The sequence below is a fragment of the Equus asinus genome, chromosome 21, assembly GCF_041296235.1.
Source record: "Equus asinus isolate D_3611 breed Donkey chromosome 21, EquAss-T2T_v2, whole genome shotgun sequence".
Taxonomy (NCBI): domain Eukaryota; kingdom Metazoa; phylum Chordata; class Mammalia; order Perissodactyla; family Equidae; genus Equus; species Equus asinus.
In genome coordinates this window covers 84,398,725-84,413,320 of record NC_091810.1, presented here as the reverse complement: position 1 = coordinate 84,413,320, position 14,596 = coordinate 84,398,725, and the positions used below count along the sequence as shown (strand labels likewise).

Below are 14,596 nucleotides of genomic sequence, written 5' to 3'. Positions count from 1 at the left end.
TTAAAATAAATTTTAGCGAGAATTCACAAACATGGAATCTTCAAATAATCTGATGGAACTGAGTGGTGGATGTGGTCAAGCAGTTCGCAGCATCTGTGGCCTTGACTCTGCCTCCAGCAGAGAGACCAGGGAGGAGGGAAGACAGCAGAGGTAGGCAGCAGGAAGGCCTTTGGGTTCTGGAGCCAGACAGCCTGGCTTCAACCCTCACTCCCCTGTTGACGAGCCACGTGAGACCACAGCTAAATCACTTATCTCATTGTCTTCTTCTGTAAAATGAGATAATGATAGTGTTTATCTCCCTGCATTGTTTTGCAGACTAAATATGATAATGCATATGAAATGCTAAGCATTGCCTGTGGAGCACTGTACTCAGAAAATAATAGCAAATATTACTAGGGGAGACTGTTAGTAATATAATTAGAAGCTTTAACAATGGACTTAACCACTCTCACAGTGTGTTTCTTCACATTGATCAGAAACGAAAGCCTGGCCTTCTCACACAAAGTGTCTCTAGTTACAGAAAGGCTTTTTAATCTTTTTGGTCCAAATATCATTGCTATCTGCTTTGAACCTGGATTCAAGCCTCAATTCTTTTTACCAACTCACAGAACTATATTTTACGTCATTGGCTAACACCTCTGTGCCTCGCTTTCTCCATTTTTAAAGTAAAGGAGTTGGAATATCTCAGAAATTTCATAATTTTCAAAAAGAGAAACATTTTCTTTGTGATATTGCCAGGAAGACTAATATGTTATGTATGTAAAAAATGTGTGTGTGTGAGTGCACACGCGCGTGCATGTGTGTACTTGTGTGGCAGTGTGAGGAGAGGAGAAGGGGGTGCTACTCTGGTTTATAGGACGGAGGGAACAGTCTGCTCACTTTGCTCTTGCTCTTTGAAGCTGGGTCATTTATTAGACTCCCACGGGCCTCCAGGGAACATAATATGAAAACCACTGGACAGTACTCATTCAATAAGACAATTAGTACAGAGAAGGGATGGGCTAGAAAATTCAACTCGTTGGCACAGGGAGAAAGTTTGTTAGGCTTAGTCTGATTTGACCCCTGTGTGGAAAAACAGAAAAAATCTAAGAATATATGACCATGAGCCTCTGCTTCATATGTGACTGGGGTTTAAATTTACACACCCCACATGGTGGTCCTGGGACGCCCACACTAAGAAAACAGCAGTAAAAGGTGATTCCAGACTGATAACATCTGGAAGGACTTGTAGAGGCAACTGCAGACCCCTCAATGCAGGTTGAATGGGATTTCTACATTTAAAGCCCTGTCCAACTTGAGCTCAAAACTCAAAATTCAAAATCTATTATAAACAGTGGTACACATACTAGTAAACCTAGCCTCAAAAGAAGAAAACTTGCTGGGGACTGGCCTGGTGGTGTAGTGGTTAAGTTCACATACTCCGCTTTGGCAGCCTGGGGTTCGGATCCTGGGTGCTCGTCAAGCCATGCTGTGGTGGTGACCCACATAAAATATAGAGGAAGATTGACACAGGTGTTAGCTCAGTGACAATCTTCCTCAAGCAAAAAGAGGAAGATTGGCAGTAGATGTTAGCTTAGGGCTGATCTTCTTCACAAAAAGAAAAGAAAAAAACTTGCTGACTTAGTAGCATTTGCTGATTTCCATGACATACATACACTCACCATAACTGACTTCATGCTTCCAATGTGAGATCATTGAATGCACAGTTGGGAAGCTGATTCCAGCACAGCACTTAATTGTGAATAAGGTCACAAGACTTAACAGTTACAATGGTCCCCCAAGACAATCAGATAATATTGACTAAAGACATAAAAGAAGGAACTAAAATCATAAGTAAATATAAGTCACCATGAAAAAATCTGGGAAGATTTGACAACCCCTACCACTAGAATTTCTAGAAATTAGATATATAGTCAATGAAACAAGAAACTCAGCGGACAGTGTAGTAGGCACGATTTTGGCTCCTATGATCTCTGCCTCCATAGTTCTATTGTGTCACATGGCAAAAGGAATTTTACACATGTAATTAAAGTTGCTAATCAGCTAACTTTAAAATAGAGAGATGATCCTAGATTATCCAGGGAGGCCACTGTAATCTTATGAACCCTAAGAAACAGGAGAGGAAGGCAGAGCAGGGAGCGAGAGAAATACAGCAGAAAGCTGAGCCTGGCGTTAGAAGAATGAGAAGGATTTGATGCACCATTGTTGACTTGAAGATGAAGGGAGTCACAAGTCAAGGAAACAGCGATCTCAGTTCTACAACTGCAAAGAACTGAATTCTTCCAGCCAACAGTGATCTTGGAAGAGGACCTCAAGCCCTGTAGGAGAACCACAGCCATGGCCGATGCCTTTGTTTAAGCCTGGTGAGCCCTAAGCAGAGTATCTAACCACATCATGGCAGACATCTGACCCACAGAAACTGTGAGATAATAAATGGGTGTTGTTTGAAGCTGCTAAGTTTCTGAGAATTTGTTAGGGCAGCATTAGAAAACTAACAACAGGTAATTAGCAGGTTAAACACAGCTGAAGTTAGCATTCATAAATTAAAAGATAGAACTGAGAAAATTATGCAAAATGTAGACAGAAGTAAAGAGATGGAAAACATGAAACAGCAGTTTAAGGCATGGAGGATAGAAGGAGAAGTTCGAATGTACATATAATAGGAGTGCTGGAAGAGGAAAACAGGGAGAATGAGAGAAAGACAGTATTTGATAAGTTAATGGCTAAGAATTTTCTAAAACTCATGAAAAATATTAATCCCATATTAAGGATGTAATTAAAAGCTTTAAGATGTACCATAGTTTCAGGAAAGGTAAATTAAAACAAATCAATGTCTGAATGTATCATAGTATTGCAAAACACCAAAGATAAAGAGAAAAATCTTTTAAAAACCTGAAAGAAAGGAATTATAGCCATTATATCAATTGCAACAATAGAAACCAGAAGATGACAGAATTATATCTTTGAAAATTGAGAATAAAAATAACTATCACCTTCAAGATAATGAGAAGACAAGCCACAGATGGAGAGAAAATATTTGCAAAAAAATATTTGGATAATGGACTAATCCAAAATACACAAAGAACTCTTAATATTCAACAATAGGAAAATGAATAACCTGATTAAAAATGGGCAAAGAAAATATACAGATGATAAATAAGCATCAGAAAAGATGCTCAACATCATATGTCACTGGAGAGCTACAAATTTAAACAGCAATGAGATACTACAATGAGATACTACATTGTACCTCAGTACCTAATACATATGTATTAGAGTGGCTAACATCCAAAAAATTGACACCAAATTCCAAAAGATGTAGAACCACTGAAACTCTCATTTATTGCTGGTGGGAATTCAAAATGGTAGAGCCATTTTGGAAGACAGTTTGGCAGTTTCTTATAAAACTAAACATATTCTTACCATATATGATCCAGCAAATCACACTCCTTGGTATTTACCCAAATGAATTGAAAATTTATATCCACACAAAAGCCTGCACACAGATGTTTATGAGATCTTTATTCATAATTTCCAAAACTTAAACAGGTTGTCCTTTAGTAGGTGAATGGATAAATTGTGGCACATCCAGACAATGGAATATTATCCAGTGCTAAAAAGAAATGAGCTATCAAGCCATGAAAATACATGGGGGAACCTTACATGCATATTCTAAGCGAAAGAAGCCAATCTGAGAAGGCTACATACTACATGATTCCAAATATATGACATTCTGGAAAAGGTAAAACTATGGAGACAATAAAACAAATCAGTGGTTGCCAAGGGCTTGGGGCTCTGGAGGGATGAATAGGAGGGGCACAGAAGATTTTAGGGCAATGAAGCTAATCTGTGTGATGCTATAATAGGTGGATATCTGTCACTATACATTTATCAAAACCCGTAGAATGTACAACACTAAGAGCGTATCCTTTTGTAAACTATGGACTTTGGGTGCTAAGGATGGGTCAGTGTGGGTTCATTGATTGTAACTCATGCACCATTCTGGTGCTGGATGTTGATGGGGGGGAGGCTGTGTATGTTTGTGGGCAGAGGGTGTATGGGAACTCTGTACTTTCCATTAATTATTGCTGTGAACTGAAAACTGCGCTAAAAAATAAGTTGTACTTTTTACAAAACGGCTGCTTCATATTTGGTTTGGTACCTGAGTGGAGAGAGAAGAACAGCTCTGGAAGGGCAGAGCAGAGAACAAGTGGGGGCAGGGAGTTGGAATCAGAGGTGGCCATGAAAACGTACAATTCTTTGGAACGCTGAGAAGTCTTGGAGTGGACAGTAGACTTTCCCAGGGCGTGGAATGAGGGCTCAGCACACGCTCATTAGATCCTCAGGGATGGGGGAGCCCCTGGGGGAAATCTCAGTTACACGGCAAGCAGGAAGAACAGGCGTCCTGTGTTGGTGATGTGCTCAGCCACAGGCAGGACTGAAGTCAGAATACGCTTTCAAACTCCCAGGGACGGGGCAACTGTGAGGCCTGAATTGGGAAGAGAGAATTCTGACTCAAAAGGCCCTCCAGTGACTGCGAGGCTGGCTCCTTGCAGCTCTGCGCCTCTGGCTGCCAGATGTACGCCTTAGCTCTGTGGCCAAGAGGACATTCCTTCCATCTGACCTTTTCTCTGGATGGTCAATGGTCAAGAACCCTTTGGAAAATTGTAGGAATTTTTTTTATGACCAAATCTGGGAATCAGGGGTAGAGCGGTCTCAGTATGTATAACGCGTGAAGAAGTTCATGTCCTAACTCTAACTTTTTTACTGATACAATTTCATCGAAACTGGGCCTCTGTTTCCCAGAGAAATAAGGAATATTTCCTATCCATAGTTTAGGAACATTTTGGAAAATAACAATCTGAACACCACCATGTCCAGAGGTCTTCAGCACTGAGTGTGGGCTCTGAAAAAAACAGATTCAAATTTCCTGAAGTGAGAGAGCCCATCTACTCTTTCCGGAAGAAATGTCCACCCCAGACTCTGTAGGAGAAACTCAGTGTGTTCTCGTCACGATCTCACGCTGCTGAGTGAGACAGTAATCAGAAAAATGACCATTGAACCCCGAGTTTCAGCCTAATGTGGGTGTTCCAAGGATACAATTCAGTCACGTAGTGACTCATTTCCATTCAGTTTGGCTTGTGGGAGTAACAAGATAATACTCCCTTGATTGTGGACTGGGGTTATGAATGGCTCAAGTACCCCACCCCATGTGAGTATCAGGATTCAATTCTGAAGCTGGTAGGCGTGGCTAACCAAAATACCGCCCAGTGTTCACTGACTTTCTAGACTTGGCTATGTTTTTGAGTCCCAGTTTCAGTGACTAATAGCATATGGATTTTTAATAAGAAACACCCCTAGCATATTTGGCAAAGAATTTAAGCATTATGCATCCTCTCAGGCTAAATAAGAATTAGATCCTTATTTGTTTGCCAGGCAAGGTTTCAGTGGGGAAAACCTTGCTCCCTTCGGTGACGAAGCAAAATACAGCAGGAATATGGACACTATCCACGATGTCCACGTTTGTCCTGTTGCCAGCATATGTCATTATCAAAGTGTACCCTGAAATAAAAGAAGTCCTTTTAGGGCAAAAGTTCTAAGACAGAACCAGCCCTTGGCATGGTTCACAGATGATCCCCTGCCCTCATCTGACTATCTTCCTCATTGCTGCTCAGTGCCCCAGGCTCCTCACTCTCCCCCATACTCTAAAATCTGATCTTAGGAAAGAGATGTGTTAAGGTGTGATGATTGAATGGCAAAGCTTAGTTTGTAATCTCTTCTGGACTATTTGCATTTTACCCCATGAATCAACTTCTCCTCTCTTCACCTTAAAAACAAATCAAACAAAACGTTTTCTGTTTGCTAATGGTTTGGTGATTCCCCAGACTTTTGGATTGTATGAATTAGTAAATTTTCAAGTAAAAAATTCCAGGACCCTGAAAGGACTGTCAAATTTTGACTTTGCTCAGTAAGGATAATAACTAATTATTATAATCATCATCATTTATAAGAGAAAAAATATTTTAATATGAAAAAGATAGAAACCACAATCTCAGAATAAAGGACTGTCATGAACAGCCAGGACATACATATTTGTATTTACTTTCCACGTTGTCTTCACTTATTTTCCTCATTTCTTTGCAGATGGGAAAACCATCATCATGGACCATCATGGTCCATGGAGCAGCTTTGGTGCAGAAGCCTGGAGTTGGAGGACTGGGAACTGTCTGATAGCCAGTGAGATGCTCGCTGCTAAGATTTGTTGAGAGAAAGGAATGCAGGAGATAAGGGCCAGAACCATGTCTCCTGAGCTGAAGGTGAGGGTGGGAGTTTTGGTGATCCTGAGGAGAAGTGCTGACTTTGAGAGGAGCTGGAGATGGACCTTTGTCCTATCTTTATAGGAGATCTTGAGGACTCAGGATGATCTGGTTGAGGGGGCAGGGACTAAGGTGGGTGCAAGTGGAAGTGTGTCTGGTGAAAAATAGTTCACATCAGGCACAGAAGAGAAGAGAAACAATGAAAAGTCCCTAAGGACAGTGACTGTCACCTAATATGTTCTGTGGACAGGGACTAAGGAACATGATTGATTGAGTGATTGATTTCATGTGATTGATTTGATCCATTCATGAATGCAATTTGTCTAAAAACCAGTTGTTGAGCCTGGCAGTACACCAAGTACTGGGAATGTGTAAATGTCCTTGCATAGTCCTTGGCCCCAGATATGCATAACTATTTATAAATGATACATATGTGCTGCTATAGTTATGTATTATATACATTATAAAACATAGCCTAACATGGAAATTAAAGGAAGACAATAAAAAATGATTATAAATAGAAATTCTGAAATTATCTTCCTGTATCCCAGTGGATTGTTCTGCCTGTCTCTGGACTGTGTACACGCCTTATCTGGAAATTATTGGTCCAATCAGTTGTGAACAAGTTGAGAGAGAAACTGGCAAGTAGAAGTGATAATGGCTTTGGAGAGAGGAATATTACTATGAGGCTGAGGAACAGACATGGGGCTCAAAGAGAGAGTGGCCCAAGTTCTTTAGGATCAAAGAGAAAAGACAAAAAAGGGAGTGAAGAGAAGTGAAATGAAGCAAAGAAGACAAGAGAGAAGAGTGTGTAGCTTGGGCCCCGGGGAAAAAGTAGACTGATCAGGAAACCTGGTGAGTGACCCTCCGGCAGAGCTTATCAATAGAAAGAGAGATTGAAACTGGTTGGAGTGAATTGGGCTCATTTGGACCCAGCTAAGACAGCAGCGTAAGGCTGGGTCTGCGATTTACCTTCTCTATCCCACACTGTAATACAGTAACAACTGACAACTTGTGCTCAGCTACAGGTGACAGGGTGGGAAGGGCTAACATGAGACCTGAAAGACGGAGAAGCCATAAATCTGGAGGAAGAGACTTTCACTGGTTCTGACACATAGGTCACAGGGCCCTGTGGCTCAGTGTTAGCTTTTTGAATCATTTGATAAGAGTGCTAGGGTGACCAGTCATCTTGGCTTGCTTGAGACTGTCCTAGTTATATCACTGAAAGCCATAGGTCCTGGGAAACCCCTAAGTTTTGGGCAAACTGGGACTGGCGGTCACCCTAAGTTATAGCATCTTGCCTGCTCTTTAGAGGAACAACCTTTTATCTCTCTCAATCTGTTAGGTTCCAGTGGAGGCGTTTCCACATGATACAAACCAGGTCATTGAGACTCAATTCTGGATATTTAGTTGGGACTGTTGGGAAAGCAAAGCAGTTGGTTTCACTGGGACTACTGGCATCAAGTCCGATGAATGCTTGGAGATGCTGGAACCACTGATTGGAGTCTTGAATGAAGCCAAAGTTAGAGAAAAGTAAAAAGGAGAGATGGAGAGAGCTACTCGTTCTTGCTGATGTCTGAGCCCCTCTACCAACCCATGCCGAAGACAGCTTTACTCTTAAACTTTTTCAGTTTTATGAGCTAACAAATCTCCTTCCACCTCTACCATCCCAACTCCACTCTTTGCTTAAGCCAGTTTGAATTGGGTTTTTCTAAATTGTAATTGATAGAGTCCTGACAAATATAGCTTATGGTGATCAGATAGAGACAAGAATATGTGTATTGTGCTATCCACAAGGCATCTTTTATTCTATATCTTGATGCTTGGTACCAATAGCTGCCAGCCCTCCCCTAAGGTTGTATGGAGTTTAATGATTAGGAATAAAAGTTGGGAACTGATGTCTAGTGGGCTTGGTTATCATTTCACAAAGTAGTCAGGAAGAGTATTGCAGGACCAATGCTATAAGGGACTTGGAAAATTCTTGACTTTTGTTACTTCATTGTATTTATTTTTATTTATTACTGTGTCCAGAATGATTAACACTAAAATCTTGGAAAAAAATATACTAAACATTAACTTGTAAGCATCTTTTAGGGAGCAGCTAAGCTAGGGGAAGAATAAATCAAGGGGTATCCAGGCAGAGTAATAATTTAGAGCCCTCCGTCCAACCAAAAGTCTTTAAATATTTGTTCAACATTTATTTAGAAGTGGTAAAAAACTTATTTTATGAATAATTCAAGTCCATTGATTAAAGCTGTCCTGAAAACATTCCATAAAATGTTCCTCACTTTTTTATAACTCTTCTTCTCCCCTACAGTTTTATGATCTTCTGAAGTAGACATCTCCTTGGTAGGCTTATTAAGAAGTTTAAAATAAAAAAAAAATAAGTCTCAATAAATGGCATTATGCTATGTATGATGTAGTTTTATAATTTCAGTTCTCTTTGAGAGACCTTTGGCAACCATTAGCAGCCTGGCTTTGGGATGGAGCGCTTCAGAGAAAAATATAGGTGCTGGAGAGATTATATTTTAAAATTTTTTGCTAGAGGGCATATTCTGCTTTGGAAGGAGTGGGACTGTTTAACTTTTCACCAACAAGGTAAGGAATTGTGTAAGGAAATCTGAGTTAATTGACATTATATATCCAATTTATTCAGTGAGGGCTTAATATCCCATATGGACTGTTACCACTGTCAGTTGCCTGATTAGCCAGGCCCTAATCCAGCTCTGGAGAGAAGAAGTGGTAATGGGTGCTAAACAGGAGAAAAAGCTGGATACCCAAATATGCAGGAAAGGATGTTTTGAAAAGAGCATAGAAAGCTGGTCTGTTGTTCTCAGGATGGGCAGTAGAAATGGTAGAAAGGCCAGGTGGGGAGGTAGAAAGGCCAGGTAGGAATGGTGGGCTAGGTAATTTGATTAATCCTACAACTGGAAACTATTTAAGAAGCTGGATAAAATATTAAGAAAAAAGTTTCTAAAAAACATAATAAAGTAACAAGATAATAAGGAATCACCAGGCCAAAAGTGAAGGAAAAACAAAACCCCGAGCATGGAAGTTAGTTTTAAGTGGCAGCATTTTCTGTCCCGTCAAATTTAGGACCTCTGTTTTGACAACCTTGTGGGGTATGTGTGGAGGACAAAGATCAAAGTTCCATGAGAGTCAAAGGTGAAGAGACAAGAGACTACCCTGCAACAAACTGAGACTCCAAAAGTCTAAACTCTCAAGATAAGGATGATCCAGAAGGTCAGAAATTCAGCTTAAAAAAAATTCCCTGGATGAGGCTGGCCTAGTGGCTGAGTGATTGGGTTCATGTGCTCCACTTCGGTGTCCCAGGATTCCCTGGTTCAGATGCTTGGTGCAGACCTATGCACTGCTCATCAAGCCATGCTGTGGTGGCATCCTACATAGAAGAATTAGAATGACTTATGACTAGGATATACAACTATATACTGGGGTTTTGGGGAGAAAAAAAATTCCCTGGCATTCCAGATAATTTGATTTAAGGTGGTTTCAGACTGGCAAAGACCTCAGGTACCCAGCATAAACAAACTCAAATTCTCCTTTGAAGACTTTCTCTTTATTGTGGACTTCAAATTATTCCTTCAAATAATTTAAAAAATATAATATACAACATATAGCCAAAGATAACCAGGCATACACAGAAATAAGACTTCATGGGGGGCTGGGCCCGTGGCCAAGTGGTTAAGTTCATGCGCTCTGCTTCGGTGGCCCAGGGTTTCTCTGGTTCGGATCCTGGGCACGGACATGCCGCCACTCATCAGGTCACACTGAGGCGGCATCCCACATGCCACAACTAGAAGGACCCACAACTAAAAAATATACAGCTATGTACTGTGGGGATTTGGGGAGAAAAAGCAGAAAAAAAAAGAAATAAGACTCCATGGAAAGAGCTAACAAAAGCAAACCACAACACAAAGGCAGCTTAGACATAGTCAAAGAGGGAATTAGTGAATGGGTAGACCCATCAGAAGGAATTATCTAGAATATAGTATGGGGATAAAAAAGAGAGAGAGAGAAATGATAAGAATTCTGGAAGATACAGTGGTAAGATATGAACATGTGTTTAATTGTAACCCAAAAAGGAGAAGAGAGAAGGGTGCAGCGGATACTGTATTTGAAGAGACAATCACTGAGAATTTTTCAGAACTGATGAAAGATACCAGTGCACAGATTCAGGAAGCCCCCAAATCCCAAGCAAGATAAATCAAAAGAAATGTATTCCTTGACACATCATGATGTTGCCGAAAATCAGAGATTGGAAGAGTTTTTAATAGCGGCCAATGAAAAAGAGATTACTTTCAAAGGAGCAGCAGTTAAACTGTCAGCAACAAGGGAAGACAGAAGACAGTGGAATGATATCTCCAATGTGCTGAAAGGACACAGGTGCCAACCTACAATTTTATATTTGGCAAACAAATCTTTCAAGACTGGAGATAAAGTATTCAAACAAACAAAAAATGAGTGAGTTCTCCATCAGCAGAAGCTGTAACAAAGGAAATGCTAAAGGAATTTTTAGATAGTAAAAAAATGATTCCAAATGTCCTAAAACTGATAAAGCCTAGCTCTTAAAAACCCACAACTAGCATTGTATCTAATGGTGAAAGCCTGAATACTTTCCCCCTAAGATCAGGAACAAGACAAGGATGTCTACGCTCACCACTCTATTTAACATTTTACTGGAGGTCGAGCCAAGGCAATTAGGCAAGAAAATGAAATAAAAGGTGTCCAGATTGCAAAGGAAGAAGTAAAACTCTCTCTCTTTGCAGATGACATGATCTTATATACAGAAAATCCTTAGGAATCCACTAAAAAACTAATAGAGCTAATAATGAGTTGAGTAGGTTGCAGGATACAAGGTCAATATATAAGAATTAATTGTATTTCTATATTCTTGCAATGAAAGATCTGAAAATGACACTAAGAAAACAATTCCATCTAAAAGAGCATCAAAAAGAGCAAAATGCTTAGGAATAAATTTAATGAAAGAAGTACAAAACTTACATTCTGAAAACTATAAAACGTTATTGAAATAAATTAAAGAAGACTGAAATAAATGGAAACACATCCCCTGTTCATGAATAGGAAGACTTAGTATTATTAAGGTGGCAGTACTGCTCAAATTGATTTTCGAATTCAATGCAATCTCTATAAAAATTCCAGTTGACTTTTTTCTTTTAAAGATTGGCACCTGAGCTAACAACTGTTGCCAATCTTCTTCTTCTTCTTCTTTTTCCTGCTTTTTCTCCCCAAATCTCCCCAGTACATAGTTGTATGTTTTAGTTGTGGGTCCTTCTAGTTGTGGCATGTGGGACACCACCTCAACGTGTCCTAATGAGCAGTGCCATGTCCACGCCCAGGATCTGAACTGGTGAAACCCTGGGCCGCCCAAGCAGAGCATGTGGACTTGACCACTTGGCCACGGGGCTGGCCGCAGCTGACTTCTTTATAGAAATGATGAGCTTATCCTAAAATTTTTACGGAAATTCAAAGGACTCTAATAGCCAAAATAATAATGAAAAAGAAGAACAAATTGAAGAGCTCACACTTTTCAACTTGAAAACTTATTACAAATCTATAGTAAGAAAGATAGTGTGGTAGAAATAATGGAACAGAATTGAGAGTCCAGAAACATTATGGTCAACTGATTTTTGACAATGGTGTTAAGACAATTCAATAGCCTTTTCAACAAATAGTGCTTGGCAACTGGATATCCACACACAAAAGAACGAAGGTGGACCCCTACCTTACACCATATGCAAAAATTAACTCAAAATGGGTCAAAGACCTAAATGTAAGAGCTAAAGCTGTAAAACTCAGAAGAAAGCATAGACATAAATCTTTGTGATCTTCGAGTAGGCAATGTTTTCTTAGACATGACCTCAAAAGCACATGCAACAAATGAAAACAGAGAAATTGGACTTTATCAAAATTAAAATTTTTGTGCATCAAAGGATGATATCAAGAAAGTGAAAACAGCCTACAGAATGTGATACTGTGAGAAATCATCTTATTTCAGAATTTCAAATCAAAATTTCACTTTGAAGAATGGAGGTAAGCTAAGGGAAATACACTGCTGGTCCTCCTGGGAGGATTTCTGTATGTTGGGCTGGCTGAAGGGAGGGCAGTGACGTGTCAGGACTCTCCTGATAAAGGTCCTGTATGGTGACTGTGTTTTCCAAACTAAAGAGTTTGTATGCATGAACTGAGGAGAGATTTTCCCCCCTGATTTTGATTAGTTTAAATGAAAAAAAAAAAAAAACTAATGGAAAATTACATTGTCTTTAGTTAAGATAAGCAACAAGATGAGAAAAAAAATCCCTATATGGGAAGAGGTTGGGGAGATGGTCATAGGAGTTTCCACCTACTCACCAGCACACACCTTATCTGAGCAACACCGAGAATCAGGAAGCAGTGGTACTCTGTGTTTCCCGCTCTCAGAAAGAGAATGAGGCAAGAGAGCAAACGGGAGGGGAGGGCTGGTTTCTGTTTGACTAGCGGTACACCCACAAGGCTCCCTGCCTCCTCCTGATTCTCAACGCACAGGCTGCATGTTCACCTTTAGTGCTTTTATTCAGGGGAGCTGAAAACATACTCAAAGTGTTTCTGAGTCATGGGAAAAATGAAAGCTCCAACCTACATTTTCCTTCACAAAAGAGTTTCTTTAAATGACAGTATTTATTTTGTTTCCCCATCATAAAAGTAATATGAAATGGTAGAAAATGTTAAAGAATAAAAAATTTTAAGGATCCAAAAGAGGGATAAATAGATCGAGCATAGGATTTTTAGGATAATGAAACTACTTTGTATGATACTGTACTGGTAGATACGTTCATTACACGTTTGTCTAAATCCAGAGAATGTACACCACAAAGAGTGAGCCCTGATGTAAGCTCCGGACTTTGGGGATTATGATGTGTCAGTGCAGGTTTGTCAGTTGTAGCAAATGGACCACTCTAGTGGGGTATGTTGACATTCAGGGAGGCTATCCATGTTTCGGGGCAGAAGGTATATGGGAAATCTTTGTATCTTTCCAGCAATTTTGCTGCAAACCTAAAACTGCTTTAAAAAAATGAAGTCTAAAAAACAATTTTTTAACTGTTTTCTTTTTTTTTTTTTAAGATTTTATTATTTTCCTTTTTCTCCCCAAAGCCCCCCGGTACATTCTTCATTGTGGGTCCTTCTAGTTGTGGCATGTGGGACGCCGCCTCAGCGTGGTTTGATGAGCAGTGCCATGTCCGTGCCGAGGATTCGAACCAACGAAACACTGGGCCGCCTGCAGCGAAGCGTGCGAACTTAACCACTCAGCCACGGGGCCAGCCCCTAATAAAACAATTTTTAAAAATAAGATAAAAGGAAAAAATTTTAAAAAATCCAAAAAACGATAAAAGCATAGAAAATAAAGCGATAAACCATGATTCTACCTCTAAGAGATATCATGTTAACATTTTGGCTTTGTTTCCTTCTAGTTTTCTTTCATGAATACATATTTTTTTATGTAGTTGGAATCATACTATGTATGGTTTTTATCATGCTTTTTCATTTAACTTTATATTCATAAAAATATTTTCCTACTTCATCAAAAATTCATTGCAAGCATAAATTTAATACACTGTTGTGTGGATGTACCATGTTTGTTTAACCTTTCCTCTGCTGTTGAGTGTTTAAGCTATTTGTGGTGTTTACTTCTTATGCATAATATGATTTTTGAAAAACCGTTTTTGAAATCTTGATGGGTAGAAGTTGAAAAAACTGGCATTAAGCTGTAAGCAGTTTTCTGTTTCACTAGAGACAGAGGCTCTGATACTCCTTCAAGATGGGCTGCATCTTGTTCCGGGCGCCACCAGACTTAACACTATAATTACACCAATGTAAATTACTTACTCACTTACTATTCTTGGGGAAAATGTGGTGTCATCACCCACCATAATATAAGTGTTTGTAGAGTGAAAATCCAAGTATCCTGATGGATAAGGTACTTTTTTTGGTGTATGCTTGAGTCAAAATTGTGTCTCTGCAGAATTTCTTTCTTTCCTTTGTTTTTTTTTTTGTAAGGAGAAGCGAATGGAGTGAAAAAAAAAGTTTTCCCTCAGTTTGAAATGAAGCTGCTTTTTGCCTAAAGATGTTGTTCTCCTGGATTTGGATATGCGTATCAGTGTACATGTTCTGGTTACCTGGAGCACCCAGCCTCTTGAAAACTAAACCAGATGGGTTCCATCACTCGTTCTATAGCTCGTGGGTCTCCAAAGCCCTGCCCATGA

At 39.7% G+C, this 14,596-nt stretch overlaps 1 protein-coding gene across 2 annotated transcripts in view; it reads left to right on the top strand.

The window, feature by feature from the left end:
- Positions 1-14,360, top strand: part of DZIP1L (DAZ interacting zinc finger protein 1 like) — a 112,214-nt gene extending 97,854 nt beyond the window's left edge. The window contains exons 20-21 of one of the 2 annotated variants that reach the window (XM_070493372.1): positions 6,145-6,317; positions 13,488-14,349. The gene's annotated coding sequence lies outside the window, so the exon portion shown is untranslated. Of the gene's footprint in view, positions 1-6,144 lie in introns of both variants that reach the window. The other variant, XM_070493371.1, reaches the window with a different exon arrangement.
- The last annotated feature ends 236 nt before the right edge of the window (positions 14,361-14,596 follow it).